The sequence below is a fragment of the Sceloporus undulatus genome, chromosome 2 (genome assembly GCF_019175285.1).
Source record: "Sceloporus undulatus isolate JIND9_A2432 ecotype Alabama chromosome 2, SceUnd_v1.1, whole genome shotgun sequence".
Taxonomy (NCBI): Eukaryota; Metazoa; Chordata; class Lepidosauria; order Squamata; family Phrynosomatidae; genus Sceloporus; species Sceloporus undulatus.
In genome coordinates this window covers 157,986,944-158,002,992 of record NC_056523.1, presented here as the reverse complement: position 1 = coordinate 158,002,992, position 16,049 = coordinate 157,986,944, and the positions used below count along the sequence as shown (strand labels likewise).

At 42.9% G+C, this 16,049-nt stretch overlaps 1 protein-coding gene and 1 long non-coding RNA gene across 2 annotated transcripts in view; both read left to right on the top strand.

The window, feature by feature from the left end:
* Nucleotides 1-5,033: 5,033 nt before the first annotated feature.
* On the top strand, nt 5,034-8,284 carry LOC121923883. The gene is made up of 3 exons (XR_006102487.1): nt 5,034-5,201; nt 6,226-6,248; nt 7,927-8,284. It is a non-coding gene; the product is annotated as an uncharacterized LOC121923883 (long non-coding RNA).
* A 1,981-nt stretch (nt 8,285-10,265) lies between these two features.
* Nucleotides 10,266-16,049, top strand: part of ZC3H10 (zinc finger CCCH-type containing 10) — a 10,960-nt gene continuing 5,176 nt past the window's right edge. The window contains 2 exon segments of the mRNA XM_042452750.1: nt 10,266-10,597; nt 12,987-13,062. The gene's annotated coding sequence lies outside the window, so the exon portion shown is untranslated.

Below are 16,049 nucleotides of genomic sequence, written 5' to 3'. Positions count from 1 at the left end.
CCTGGCAGCAAGGTGTGTTGGAATTGTGTCAGTCCCATTCTGATTCAAAATGCTTTGCTACCAAAAAGGATGCTTCTTCACTCACTGCCCCACTCCCCATTGCCTTGGAAGTCCCTCCATTGGTGGGGCTGTGATGGAGCTCCATCGTAACTCCATCTCCTGATGCAGGATCACTGGTTTAAAAACAAAGCAATCCCAAAAGCCAATGCTAAAACACTAAGAATCAAAGGAAATGAAGAACCTGGGTGACGTTCAGTAGGGATGCTACCAGTCAGGCTTCTCTTGAGAGGAAGTTCAATGATTCATCTACAGAAGAAGATTTGTCTGGTGTCTTCACCAGCCTAACCCAATGGAGTCTGCAGATACAGTGGTACAAAGCAAGGAAGTGCTATGTAATCACATGTTAAAAGTATCCTCTTTTCATGTTTTGCAAAGTGGCGTGAAAATATATTACCTACCTGTATCTCTAGCATTTTGCAACAAGCTAAATGTATGGATTGGCAAGAAAAAGTAGCTACAGGTTTTTGTAGCTGTCACTTGATGGAAATGACACCTTTTTAAAGTTGATGCCACCCTAATTGTTGCTTTGCTTACTTTACAACAGCTTCTTTCCCATTCACATTTTTCAGATCTAGTCCCGTGCTGTTTACTACTTTGACTGGAAGGCCTTATAATACAGATAATTCAAGCAATTAATTTTAGAGCTTCAATGGGCTTTGATTTAAAGAACCTCCTCTGCTAATGATATATATGTAACTCTGAGGAGGTGTAAATAATTGTTTGTGTTGAACATAGATTAGTGAATGACACTTGTCTGTACTCCAAAATAGGAAGAGTTTTAAAGTTCCCAAAATGAGATCTGTTCTGAAGTGCACCATATTTTGTGCTAGACATCAGTATATTGACCTTTGGGCTTAATTTCAACTTGAAGCTGCTGTGATCTATAAATGTGCATTTACTTTATTGTAAAGTACTTTATGTTTACTAGGCACCAACTAGAGATTTTTAAAGAAATACGAGTCTGGAACATTGATTTCTTGCTTCCTTCCATTTCTATGATCTATCAAATAATAGGTACAATTTCATTATGAGCCCTTTCAGGTGATTACAAATTTGTTATGCTAGCCAACATCTGACTTATTCTTTTAGTATACAAGACCCACTAAGATCTGAAATCTAAAACTGCAGCTTGTATCAGATGCTTTATATACAGTATCCATTCTGAGGCTACTTGAAAGTAATTTGGATTGCCTTTGTATTGCCATTGACTTGATGGGTACCATTGAATCTGAAATATTTGTGAAGAAAGCCTTAGCTTTTACTTCCATATACTGTATATAGAAATAGCGATGGGAGCCCTTTGGGAAAGTTATTGAGCCCTTGAATATCAATAGCCTTCCCCTTGATGATTTTTATCATTTAGGATTTATGAAATTTCACACTGGCCCAATTATTTCAAACTGTTGCCTTTAATGTGGATTTGAGAGGCCTAAATAAATCCTTTCTTACATATTTCTTCCCCAGTCCCCCAAATTATTCGGAGAATGGAATTCTATGTATAGATGTTCACTGGTTCAGGAAGATTTTATTCCTGTCCATTATATCAAATCTGTAGGTTGGTCACCTGGACAAGAAAATAAGATACTCAATTTCTTTGGCCTCTGCCCACATAAACCAACCACCTCTAAAATATTTTAAAATATATATTTAAAATATTTACTGAGGGAATGGCTCATGTTGAGTTTTCATTATGTTGATTTTTGGGGGAAGAATCATTTACCGCCCTGCCCTGCCATTGTAGCTTCCATGATAGTTTCCATCCCCTTGTGTGTACTACAATTTTAGTCCAGCAAATGTGTGTACCCCACAGTGTACCCAACTACAGTGAAAACAGTGCATTTCTGCTGCTGCTCAGAAACAAGACCAGTCTTTATAGATTTCCCCCTTTTTAGTATCTGAGCAGCAGCATGCAGGGGCCAGTCTGCACTGAGCATCTTGGGAACACTGTAATGCTAGAACTTAGATATTTTGGAAAGCAAGATAGACCGAGAGCTGGGTTGGGCTGTACCACATTCTGGCTTTCCTCATACCGAATATGATGCTTTCAGCTGAAGTTAAAGGCATCCTCTCAGCCACAAAGCGTCATGCTGTTCTGGTAGCATGGTCTTGGTTGGCCTATAAAGAAAACATGAAAGATTAACTGCCCACCCAGCTCCTGTGGCTGCTGGTTTTTCTTTGCATAATACCAGTTAGCTTCTGGAAAAGGCAAATTTAGTTTGCTACATCAAACTGCTGAGGTGTGGAAGAGAAGAAACAGTCTGTTAAAATAGAATGCATAGTAAATCTAGCTAAGCTAAGTTGTAGTTGCTGTGTCATTGGGATGTGTGGTCACCCTGGCCCCCACAAACTGACAGTAATGTGTAAGCTGTTACAGGTTGTATTAAGCTGTTAAGGCCATAAGTAATACCCTGGTGGCAGAGGATCAGCCATCTAACGGCACAGAACATCACCATGAGGCTGGCCACCAGATCACAGCAACTGCAGACCCAGCAATGTGTGAAGTAGTTGGGATTTGCACAGGTGGCGGAGACTACCTGCATACTCAAGCTGCATAGAAGGTAGGCAATAAATTAAGCAGTTCCTTGAAACAGTGGCCAGCAGTTTTTATTGTCAAAAAATAAAGCATTTACCATTAAGCCCTTTAACGCTTAACACCTGGACAAAAAGGCGCAGTGCCTCTAGTGGAATTTTGTTGTTAACCACCTTCCAGTCAATCCCACCTTTTAAATAGGTTGCATACCCCTCACATCCTTCAACATTTCACAAACGAAATATGGGATGCATGTTGCAAAGCAACATCAGAGTGCGGCTGAGAAGGCAAAAGTTATTAATGAGGAATACTACATACGTTTGGAGAGGATGCTTCAGTTTGCTTTTGCCTGAGCCTATTGGGAAGAGCAAGATCCTGTCTGCTCTCCTCCCACTGAATTGAGGGCAAACTTCTTTTGCACATTGAAATGTGCTCAATAACTGAAGTAAGGAGGAAGTGTGGCATTTTAAAATGAGCTGGAAAAGGGATGAATTGAGACTGTTCCAGCCACTTCCTGATATTCTGTAGCTGTTTGTAGAGGATATCTGGATAGAAAATGAGTACTCAAGTCTGCTGCAAACTGCTTAGAATCAGAATTGAAAGAGACCACAAGGGCCATCCAGTCCAACCCCTTGCCATGCAGGATTTCGCAATCAAAGCCTACACTTGATATAAAGTACTATCTTTCCCAGCCATGTGACAGCTAGTGCTCTATCTGTTGCAAGTATACAAGTCACTTGAGAAAGTGTGGTGTAATCAATGTGAAGTCAAAGGCTTTCACAGCCGGCATCCATAGTTTTTTGCAGGATTTTCGTGCAAGAACATGGCCTCATAGCCTGAAAAACTCCCAAAAAACTATGAGCTGTAGTCACCTTGAGGGCCCTGGCCTTTTCTTTGGGGACTTGTGTTGCAGCCCAGATGCATCTGCCGAGGTGTAAAGTCCCTTGAACATTAATGGCTGAATGTATCAGATTGCTAGTAGGGTGACTGGATGGCATAACTGCAAATAATAATACAGGGGTACCTCGGGATACGAAATACTCAGGTTACGAAATTTCCGGGATACGAAAAAATCCCATAGGAAATAATTGTTCCGGGTTACGAATGTTTTTTCGGGTTACGAAAAAATTTTTGGTGCTTTTTTCGGCTTTTTCGCACGGAATCGCGGCTTTTCCCCATTAGCGCCTATGGCATTTCGGCTTACGAAGGCTTTTCGGGTTACGAAAGCGGCCGCGGAACGAATTAATTTCGTAACCCGAGGAAGCACTGTAATATATTTTTTAATTTATATACCGCTTTTCCACAGATCAAAGCGGTGTACAGACAATTAAAACCATACAGACATTTCATAAAAGGATAAAATCCCATAATAAAACCATACAATTACAGAACTCTAAGCACAATCATTTGCCTTCAAGGGTAAGCAGGGAATCGATGGCAACAGGGTAGATAACTTCATTCTTCGAGGGGAAGGCTTGACAAAAAAGAAGAGTTTTAAGCCTCTTTTTGAATGTTTCTATTCAAAAGAGGACAGGGCACTGCAAAATGTAGGGCATTAGGAAATAAAAGCTAAAAACGTTAATATATGCATCATGATGAAAATTGAGGACATTTTGAAATTCCTCCTGGTCAAAACACTGCTGGTCTATGAGTGTGATAAAGATTTTCTTCTCTTCTCCTGGTCAGAAGGGTGAAATGTAGGACATGGCCTGGAAAAGGAGGATGTCCGGTCACCCTGATGGCTAGATGTGCTCACATTATGTCAGTTACCTTTTTTAAACCATAGATTACTATAAATTGCAACTTGTTCAATACAATAAAATTTATACGAGTATTATACTGCAAAAATACTACTCCGCCATGTTGTCAAGTTTGGTGCTGATATGTCAACCATTTGCCTCATGAACAATCTGTTGTTGTGTAGGAACTAAATGGTGTTGGGGGTGCAGAACGAAGTATGTTTTTGTTACTATTAGAAATATAGTTTATTAAAGTTACTATCCTCCCTTGCTGACCTTGACATTTTAACCTGGATTAGTATTTTATTTATCTATTTATTTATTTTCTATCCCGCCTTTCTTCCTGAAAGGCCCCAAGGCGGCTCACAATAACAAATTTTAAAAACGTATTGCAATAATAATTTTCTAAAAAATCATCCAAAAGTACAATTAGACTAGTTATATATTTGTTTGGGAATACAGTCTGATGCATGAACAAATACAGTCTTTATTGTAAAGTCCCATTTGAAAGAAACTAGCAACTGCTTAAGATAGCAGTCCCAACTCCCGACTACCATTTCACATTCAAAATGGCGGCCACTGAAACTATAACAAATCGAATACTTTCCTTAAACTACATCTCCCATCATGCAACGGCAAAAGGGCGCGTGTGTGACGTCAGTCGCCCGCCCACCCGCCCAGGCCGCCTATAAATAGCAGCCGACGGCGTTCCTGGGCCTTTCCGCTGTTGTCGCTGCCGCCTCCGCCATCTTGTGGGTGAAGGAGCCGGCCTCGGCTGGCGAGGTCTGCGAATCCGTCGCCATCCGGCCGCAGCCTTGGTGACTCTTCTTGGAGGTTGAGCCCGGGGGACCCTCCCCGACATGAGAGCCAAGGTGAGCCGGGAATTGGGCCGCCCGGGGCGGGATTAGAGGCCTCTCGGGCGCCTTAAAATGCGGAGAGGCCTGGCCTGGGCTGGATGCCTTCATAGGCGGTTCAGGCTCCTTCGCAGTGTTAGGCCTTAAATAGGGAGGGGAAGGGCTTCTGCTGTAGGCCGATGGCGGATGGGAATAGAGGCATGGATAAACGAGAGATTGGGGCAATGGGGGGGAGGCGAAGCTCTCGAGCCACGGAGGCGGTTTTGTCTGCAGAAAGGTAATTTTAAAATGCCCTGGGTATGTTGTGTTGTTTTCAATCGCAATGGTCCCCAATGTGTGCCCTTTAAGCGATTTTGGACTTCAGCTCCCAGAAGCCTCAGCCATCTTGGCCAGTGGTCTGGAATGATGGGACATGAAGTCCAAAATCCCTTAAAGGGCACCGTTTGGGGATCATTGTTAGGCTTCCTAAGTGCTTTTTATCTTTTTGATTGTATTGTTTCCAAACAAATGATCTTTTCAAAGCCTTGTAATAATTTGATTCCATTTTAATTGTCACTTTTGTAGGTTTTTAATTGTACTGCGTTTGTTTTTAGACTGCTGTAAGCCGCATTGAGTCCCAGTTTTGGGGTAGAAAAGCAGGCTACAAACAATTTACAATAATAAATAAATTATAATAGTAAATCATAAGAATATATAATGATGATGATGAATAGTTAGGACTGATAGGGAAACTTGCTGCTTGAACTGGAAGTTTCTTGGTTCATTAAGGGTACACAGTTTGTGTATCCTGGGTTTCCCATTGAAACCTGCCTGAACAGTTGTGCATATAGGCTCCATCTGCTAAAGAACTCATATGGGCCACGCATGATCGCTAGGGCTGCATCTGCACTGCAGAAATAATGCAGCTTGACACCACTTTAACTGCCATGGTTCCATCCTGTGGAAATCTTAGGATTTGTAGTTTGGTGAGGCACCAGAGCTGTCTGTTATTTGATGCTATAACAAATACTGATCTGGAGTTTTCTTTTTTCTCCCCCCTCAGTGGCGAAAGAAGCGGATGCGCAGGTATGTGGACATATGCTTTTATTTTACTCTATGATCATTTTAATAAGATGGCTTATGTGTGCTGTTTCTACAATCCAGTGGTGGAGTTGAAATTTGAATGCCCCAATCCTATTCATGCTCAGAACTGGCGTAATGCTAAGGACTGCCTTTGAAAAGTCCTGTCAGGTTCACTGTGGTTTGTTCTTGTTGTTGCATGTCTTGAAATCATTTCCAACATAGAGTGACTGCTAAGGCAAACTTGTTGTGCGGTTTTCTTTGCAAGATTGCCTTTGCCTCACTGAGGCTGAGAGAGTGTGACTTACTCAAGATCACCCAGTGGGTTTCCTTTGGTTTTGTTTTGTTTATGAAGCAAAGTTTCTTTAGAAGTGGAAAATGTTACGTTGAAAATTCATCAGACTTTGTATGCTACATCATTGGACACAAGTAGACTACCTTAACTTTGTTAGATTCTATTTGTTTTTCACTAGAAGCCTGGCCTACACCAACCAAAGCTAGATTCAGAATAATAGTTTAGGAAAGCAAGGCAGAGATTTGTAAAGCGAAACTGTTAATGATCTTTGAATTCTCTGAAGATGCCAGCCACAGATGCTGGCGAAATGTCAGGAAGAAACTCTGCTAGAACATGGCCACATAGCCCCAAAAACCCACAAAAAACTATGGATCTTTGAATTGTCCCACACATGTACATTTTGATCTATTTTCTGCTCTCACCTGAAATACAAACCATTGATTTTACCAGGCCTCACACACATCCTCTGGGATCTCTAATTCCTGCAACCCTTAAACTAATCCTGTCAGGACTAAAAACTAATCTCACAGTTTGGGATTGATATCACTGGCTCAGCCATTGAAATCCAGTGGGTGATCTCGGGCAAGTCTTCTCTCTCAGCCTCAGAGGAAGGCCAGCTCTTCTGAACAAACTCCCCCCCCCCCCAAAAGTACCAGCCTAAGGCAGTAATGTTCACTCCTTCATGATTCCCACTTTAAATTGTAAGACACATTCCTTATTATTCTTGTTCTCTGCACATGCAAGGCACCATGGAGACAGTCATGAACTGAAGAAACACAGAAATACAAAGTCTTCCACTTGACAAGTGTTCTACAAGTGGTTAGTTCTTCTGTTTTTGTGCATACACAGGCATGGCAAATGAGCAGATTACATTAGATGTGCTACATGCATCTACTTTCTTACACTCCAGTAGTAATTTTTATCCACCTAGCAGTAGAGAAATTTGTGGGGATTTGCCAGTACCTACTGGGTGAAGGATGTACTTTGAGCCCTCCAGATTTGATGGAATTAGGGTTACAGGACACTCATGAAAGTGGAAAACTTTTAAATAAACCACATTTTTTTTTACCTGAGAACACCTCTCTGGGAATCTTTAGGTTTTCCAGTGCAAATTTATGGTCGGCATTCACCAGAAGATGACCATAGAATCATGGCATCATGAGGAGCTACTGCTTTGTTTTGTTTCCTTCCACTCAGTTGCTTCAGCCTTCTGTTTGAAAAGTTGATTCTGGAAGCAAATTGCAGGGATAGAGGGTGGTTACCAGATGTGATGGACAGACCACTGGAGAAAACAGTTGTGGTGTTGTTATTTTTTCCTGAAAAGGGCGCCAGAGCATTAATTGGCTAATGGCTAAGGCACTCAACATTTTAAAATGTTCTCTCTTACAGGCTGAAGCGCAAAAGGAGAAAGATGAGGCAGAGGTCCAAGTAGACGTTGCTTACAGTGCTACAGGAGCTGCAAAATGGAGCATGGAAGGATGGAGCTTGGGGAGCTGACTTCCAGATAATGCCTTCTATTTGCTGCTGCTAGAAGACTCCTTGCCTACCTTCAGGAGGGTCCATCTTAAAGTCTAGGAGCTATGATTCTTCAAGGCCGGTGCCCTGAGCTTTACTATTCTGGACTCATCCTCTTTGTGGCTTGATGTAGCAACTGTGTAAAATAAAACCCTTTTGTTGGGAATTCAGCACATTTTTTCCTACCAAATGTTGAATCTTCAGTAAAGGGTTTTGAAATGGTAGAGACTCAGATGTGGTTTTGGAGTGATTTAATTTTCACTTGAAAAATTCAGTTGCAGTTATTTTTCATGCTACTTTAAAAACTTGCTTATATACACCTACCGTATTGCTATATATACAAACTTGCTTGTATACAGTTACCACTAATCACAGGTGTGTGGGGGTTCATTGGTTCAAAAGAGGTGAATTGCTACAGTCAGATTCAACCATCCATAGCTTTAAAATACGTAATTTTTTTAAAATTCAGAGAGCAAACCTTGATTTTGGCTTACTACACCATTGTATATATGGGACTTGAGCCACCTGCTAGCACTGTTTTCTGAACTGTTTTGGCTGGAATATGGTTCTGCAAAGACCAGAATTGCTTAGCAAGGCCTCATGGCATCAAAACCACAGCATCTCCTGATCTCTTAGTTGGTGAGAGGGGAGGATCAGTTTCTTTTTGTCAGGCAGCAACAGAACGAACACTGCTTAGTTGTATATGGGGGTCTCCTTAGGCTAAAAAATCTGACAGCATTCTACTGGTAGAATACAACAGACTGCAATGAAAGGGTAACTGACATAGGTAAAAGAAGATGTACAAATGACTTATCTACTACTGGGTCCACCTAGTAAATTCCTGATGTATGACTGCCTATTTATGGTGACCCTGTCCCAGGATTTTCTGGGCAGGATTTATTCAGGGGAAATTTGTGGAGGTTTCCTTGAAGGCTGAAATACTGACTTGCCAAAAGTCAGCCAGTGGGTTTCCATAGATGAACAGGGATTTTAACTGGTCACTATCAGTCCAAACTCTGCCATTGTGTTGTGCTAACAAACTAAAAATAGCAGTAGGCATTTTAAACATTTCTCCTAAAAGTTGTGTTAACCTTCCCCTTGGACACAGGTGGAATTTGTAACAGCCCAGTGCTTAGTTGTTAATAGGAGCGAGCTGTTGGACAGTGACTTGAGACCAGGGTCTGAATCCTCACCAGCCATGGAAACCAGTTGGGTGACCCCTAGAGCAAGCCACACTCGGCCTCAGAGGAAGACAAAGTCAGACCAATTTTGCCAAAATGACCGCATGATGTTGATGGCAAACGAAAGTTTTATCAGCTGGGGTACGTAGAGAGATCTTGTAGCACTTTTGAGACTAACTCAAAGAAACTGGCATTGTGAGCTTTTGTAGACTTCAATCTCCTTCCTCATGGATTTGGACACGTGTGTGAGGAAGCAGACTGAAGTCTATGAAAGCTCATGCTGTGTTTCAGTTGGTCTCAAAGGGGCTACAAGATCCACCTACGTACTGATTGTACAGACTAACACAGCTATATCTGTGAATTTTATCAGAGGGGGTTTGCCATTGCCATGTCCTCGAGGTTGAGATTGTGTGGCTTGCCCAAGGACACCCAGTGGGTTTACATGGTTGAGGTGGGAATCAAACCACTGCACTGGAATGTGAACCCTGGCTCTCCAACAGCATGGCACAGCTGCCTTTCTCCGAGAGGGACTCAAGGAGGCTCACAGGCAAGTCCATTTAAAAAAGCTTCAGAGAAAACTAAATTGCTACATAAAAACATAAAATCATTTTAAAGACTTAAAAAAATAAAAAACCTCAGTAAACGCATTAAAAAGCCTGCTTACGCAGAAGGTCGTAAAGCTTTAAAAATGTACAGGGTTTTTTTTGTTTTTGGTAAGCCGCCTTTGGAGTCCCTTTCTGGGAGAAAGGCGGCATAGAAATAAAATGGAAGGAGAGAAGGCTGATGCTTATTAATGGCGGCCGGAAGTGTCACGTGACCGCAGCACGCTCTCCTTAGGGAGCCCAGCGGCCATGTCTGCCCCGCCCCCTTTCTCTAGGGGGAGGAGGAGCCTCCCGTGGATTGAAGAGCTCGTCGCGCGCCTTCCTCAGTTTGCTCAACCGACAGACACCCTTCTCCCGTAGGGAGGGGAAGAAACCATAGAGCACTTCCGGTGAGGACGGCAAGAGGGGCTGTGTCTCTCCGGAAGGGGTGGTGCTTTGTTTGGAGCGGGCGGAGGAGTGGAGTGCAGAGGGGGGCCTGGTTTGTTTGTGTCTTCCCCGTCACGCTGCAGCCTATTTCCGGTGTTGCGTCCCTTACTTCCGCCGCCGCTTTCCATCCTGAGAGATGAGCGGGCCTGGCCCCTCTCCGCAGGCGCCCCTTTGTCCCCTCGCGGGGCCCAAGTGACTCCTCCCGGGAGAAGGCTCCGCTGCAAGGATGGCTTGTTCCCTGGGGAGGCTGAGGGGCTTAGGCGGGGCGAGAGAGAGCCCGGGGCACGTCGGGGTGGATCCCCAGCGCCACCACCTCCGCTGAGGACAAAGGAAGAGGTGGGTCCCCCTGGCTTCCTGCCAACCCTGATCGGACCCGCTTGGTACAGCTCAGCCCTGGAAAGTCTGGCTGGAGGGGGACCCATAAATAGAAGTAGGCCGCATATTGTTGTTATTATTATCCGAGGGAGTAGTCTGAAGTCTGCGTGCATTGCATGGACTTTTCATTGTAAGCCGCCTTGGCTGTCTTTTGACAGAGAGGCGGGGTACAAAAAAATAAAGCTTTTGTTACTATGATTATTTATTCCATTTCCTGCCTCTCCCTGCGGGGGGGGGGGGGGGGGGGATGGCAGCCAATAAAATGCATACAGAGTACAAATATAAAAACACAATAACAATAATACCTTGATTGAAATTAGCAGAGGCCATCATACAGTAGCAGCAGTGAGCCTCCATCACAGAATTTTCTGACAGTAGGAAAGCTCCTGCTGCTGCTGCTGCTGCTGCTGCCAAGGTCTTTCGTTCAGTGAGCCTGAGAGGCACTGCGGAATCTTCCTACATACGGATTTTTACAAAAGAACATGGGGATGCATTTTGGATCCTACCGAAGGGCAACTACAGATGAAGCCACAAGTCGGAAATAAACCCGGTTCGACGCCACTTTAACTGCCAGGGCTCCAAGCTCAATTGTCATGGACAGAGAGGCCGGATATACGTACATAAAAGTTTTACTTATTACAGTATTTATTATTGCTATGGAATTCTGGGAACTGGAGCTTGTTGCGAGAGCGGAGCACATGTTTAAAGATTGCCCATCCTTAACCAGAGCACAGTAATAAAAGAGGAGCTTGTTGTTGCGTGGCCCCAGGTCATTTTTGACTCTAATCATGGAGGTTTTCTTGGCAGATTTCTTCAGAGGAGGGGTTTGCCATTGCCATCCTCTAAGGCTGAGACTTGGGGGAATTGATGGGGAATCAAACCCTGATCTCCAGCCATAGTCCGGCACTCAAACCACTACACTGCACTGGCTCTCAGCCCTAATACAGCCTTCAGAAAGTGGGTTTAGGAGCACAGGAGTTAGATTGCTGAGTCCTTAGCCTGAGCAATAATGAAAGTGGAGCTCCACTCTGGGGCCACAACAAACTCCAGTTCCCAGAGTTCCATAGCATGGAGCCAGGGAAGTTAAAGCAGTGTCAAACCAGCTTATTTCTGATGTGTGGATTCATCCATAGTTGCACTTTGGTAGAATTCAAATACATCACCATGTTAGTGTGTAGAATCAGTCTGTAGAGAGATCTTGTAGCACCTTTGAGGCTCATTGGCACGTTATACACACCCCGAAAGTACACACTCCAGGCATACTAGGGTTAGGGAGGGTTGTATTAGGGTTAGAAAGGAGTGTCTATTCTAGACGCCTCTCAACCCTAGTATGCGTGGAGCACATACAAAATGGCAGCACCCTTCCACACGGGTGCCACCATCTTGATGTTGCGGACGCATAGCGTCCGGACATCGCACGGCAGAAGTGACGCTGCAAGTGCACGACTAGCACCTCATGGTGCCACTTCCGGGGCGCAGAAAGAAGTGCCATTTTTGGGCTTTTTTGCTGCGTCCGGGAACCACGCGGTTTGGCTGCTGCAGTTCCCAGCGGCTCCGGCAGACTACCGCTTTCAGGCAGTCTGTAACGCGCCATTGAAAGAAAGAAGTTGGCAAAATGGGCTTTCCTAGACTTTAGTCTACTCCCTCAGATAATAATAATAACAATTATTATTATTATTTCTTAGCCACCTCTCCTCTTGGATGGAGGCTGGGAACAACCACAACGAACAGATAAACAACATCAGTTAAAAGACATAAATTAAAATACACATTGTTTTAAAATGACTAATAACAAATACACATATTAAAAAGATCCATATTTTAAAATGCATAATTTAAAATTCACAGTTTAAAAATCAGATGGATTAACTGACAGAAGAGACTAGTCTTCAGTTATATTCAGGCAGCATGTTCAGCTGTTGAATCTCATCCAACAGGCAGTTTATCTTGTTGTTATTCAGGTTGCCCCAATTGGGAAGATGACCAAATATGCTCAAGTAGGGAAGCAAACCTTGAGTCCCTATATTGGGAGAAAGCCGGGATATAAGTACTGTATATATTCATGTATACGTCTAGAAATTTTAGTTAAAAAATCCCCAAAAAGTTGAGTTGATTTATCCATGGGTCAATGTAAGTACTGTACTTTAACTCTTATTTTTTAAAAAGGAACCATCTCCTGCTGAAAAGAAAGAGTGTAATTTAGCACAAGCACAAATAGTTATACAGCTGGAATTTTGTAAGTTCTTCAGCATTGTTTTCCTTTGCTTCATCCTTTAGATTCTTTGTTAAATGCCCATAAGTTTTACCCTCAGCTTATCCATGGCTTTGCTTTTCATTTTTCTTTTTATAGCTCTTGAGGGAAAGTCAAGTCTGAATCTTTGCCATAATCAACCCTGACATGTCTCTGAAAATTTTGCATCACAAAGGTAAGAAAGCTTGGAAACTGAAGGCTTTCTCTATTAAAATATCTGACAGTGGTGAGATGTTAAGGCCTTTTGGAGCTTCAGGATGTCATCAATTAGAATTGTCTTTGATTGCAAAGTGACTTTTGTTAAGCCTCACAGGATAGAATTTTAGTTTGAAACCCTAAGTACAGTAATTCTGTTTTTTAAAAACTGACCCTTTGCTTTCTGGGGTTTTGTGTGGCCTATTCCTGTTCTGATTAGTTACTTGAGCTCCCACCCCTGAAGCTCCTCAGATTTATTTAGTCTCTTGTGAGGTTTGAGTATGGGTTATATATTGCTTCTGAAGGTACATGTGGTGTTGTATTTGCAAAATGGGAAATGCTCCCACTTCCACAAATCTTGATTCCAAGATTTGGAATCCGGACTGAGTTTTTAATTATGCTTCCTATACAACAAAAGAGAAATGGGATTATTGTAGGAGTTTGTTTTACCTGATATATTGTGTTTATCTCATCCGTGATATTGCTATTAACCAGCTTGAAGACTATTCGGTGGAGAGGGAAGATATAGATGTACGTACTAAATTAATTTATATATTTATGCTTGCCTTTTGCGGAATTATTCAAAGGGATGCCCATTTTCAAGTTATATGAGTTTTCGAGCAATCATTTCTAAATACTGTTCAGAATGTCTGTTCCATCTGTGTATCTGTATCAGAGAAAATGATTGATTTCCAGGATTGGGAATCTCTGTCATTCCATATCTTTGCTTGTTCTTCAGTACAACTCTGCAAAATATCTAGCTAGATATAAATAGATGTATAATGTAAATAATTTTCAGCAAGGTGGTAAACTTGAGGATGTGTTGTGACGAATTGCATATGAAAACTCATGTAACTGGAAGATCTCCCAATACAAAATCTACTCCTTATAGAGACAGTTGGATGTTGTGACGCCTGGACTTTTCCCTGATAACCTACTACTTTGTATGGAAGAGCATCAGTTATTTGAATCTCAGTCTGCAGGCTGAAGCAGAACAGTCTAGAGACATACATTAACTACCTCATAGAGAACTAAGGTCCAAAACACACTGCAGAAACAATCCAGTTTGAGACCGCTTTAACTGCCCTGGCTCAGTGTGAGGGAATCCTGAGAATTGTAGTATTGTAGTTCATTGTGTCATCAGAGCTCTCTTACAGAGGGGTCGAGCTGGTGGGGCAAAAAGAGCACTGTGGGATTGCAGCAACTGCATGTGCCTGCCCCAGTGTGGCTGCCACGCTTCTGAACCAGGCTGCCAAAAAGGAGGTTTAAAAAAAACCCTTTTGGTCAGTTATTTTGTCTTGCGGCTGGTTCAGGGCATCTTCATCAAAAAGCCACGCTCCCAATGTGGCCTGATGTGGCCTTTTGGCCTGTTTCAGGTCAGAGAAAGCTAAAAGTCTCACAATACTACAGTTCCCAGAATTCCCTAGCATTGAGCCAGGGCAGTTAAAGTAGCAATAGCAAGTACATTTCTATACCGCTTATCAGTGCACTTAAGCATTCCCTAAGCAGTTTACAAATTGTAAGCTAATTGCCCCCCAAAATCTGGGTACTCATTTTAGTGACCTCGGAAGGATGCAAGCCTGAGTCAAGCTTCAGCCCTTTTGCTAGTATTGAACTCGCAACCTTATGGTTTGTGAGTGTGTGGCTGCAGTACAGGCATTTAACCATTGCACCTCAAACTGGGTTATTTCTGCAGTGTTTTGGAACTAAGGGGCAAAACAGATCGCCCTAAAAGGGTGGATTGGGGCCATCCCAGTGCTGTGGCAACCGCACACATGCAACCCCAATCCACCCCTATTTAGGGAGTGTGTATAAGATTGCTGCCAGGCAATATAAAGAAGGCTGAGCTGAACTGATCAATGTTCTTATGTGATAAAAGGCAGCATCATTTGTTCCTAAAGCCCTGCCAATCAGTATGAAATTGCAGTGAGTACAAAACCTGAGCAACATCCCTGACTAGGTGGCTTTCACACCACTGATGAAGGCTCCACAGGAGATGAAACAATATCCCTCTTCCACCTCCTGAAAACTTGAAGGGGAAGAAGTATCATTTTTCTGAAACTGAGCTGGATTTGGGAGGACAGTTGTTTCCCTTCCCAGCCCTACTCTGCAATGAGCTTCTGAACAGAAAGAATTAATAACCTAGCAGCCTAAAGCTTCAATTTGAGCAGATAAAGGCTGGGTTTGGAGAACCAGCTATTGGTTTTTCCATTGGTCTGTGTTTGACAGTGACCCTAGCAACAGATAGTAGAGAACTAGAAGTTACATGTAGGATTAGATAAGAGGAGTAAGGGCCGGAACAGACGGTCCAAATACGTCTGCTTCAAGGCATAATCAGCACACAGCATTTAGATACCTTACACTGTGATGATGTCTTGAAGCTGCTTGGAAGCCAGGCGGCTACCCACATGTGAGCTGCCTGAAGGTTCTCCGGCAGTGCAGCGTTTAGATACTGCACAGGGCTGGAGTGGGTTAAAGCTGGCTGCCTGCCATGGCGCGGGCAGCAAAGCTGGCTTTTTGCAGGCTGAAAATGGAGCGGCTTTTTGCCACTCCCTTTTTGGCTGGGTTGAAGGTGAATTGGGGCCGTGGTGTGGTTGCTGCAGCTCCAATCCATCTTCAGAAGGGCTGGCTTCAAGCCACCCCTTCTGCCTGTCTATTTTCCCTCAAGAGAGCTCAGTAATATTGCTTGATGATAACATTGCCCCATTGTGGAGTAAATATACTCAATAACTACTGTACACCCACCCATTAATTAGTCCCTTTGCTGTCACTCTTTCATATTTCAATTTTCATATTCACTTTTTTACTTCTTAAATTGTGAACACCAAGGGGACAGAGCCACTAACATTCATGAATGTGTTGCAAGCCTGTCTGAATCCATGGAATAAGAGTGGAATATAAATCAGATACATAAAAAAAGAATACCTGCAAAGTATGAAAAAATATTTTCTCTTTGAACTCCTGTAA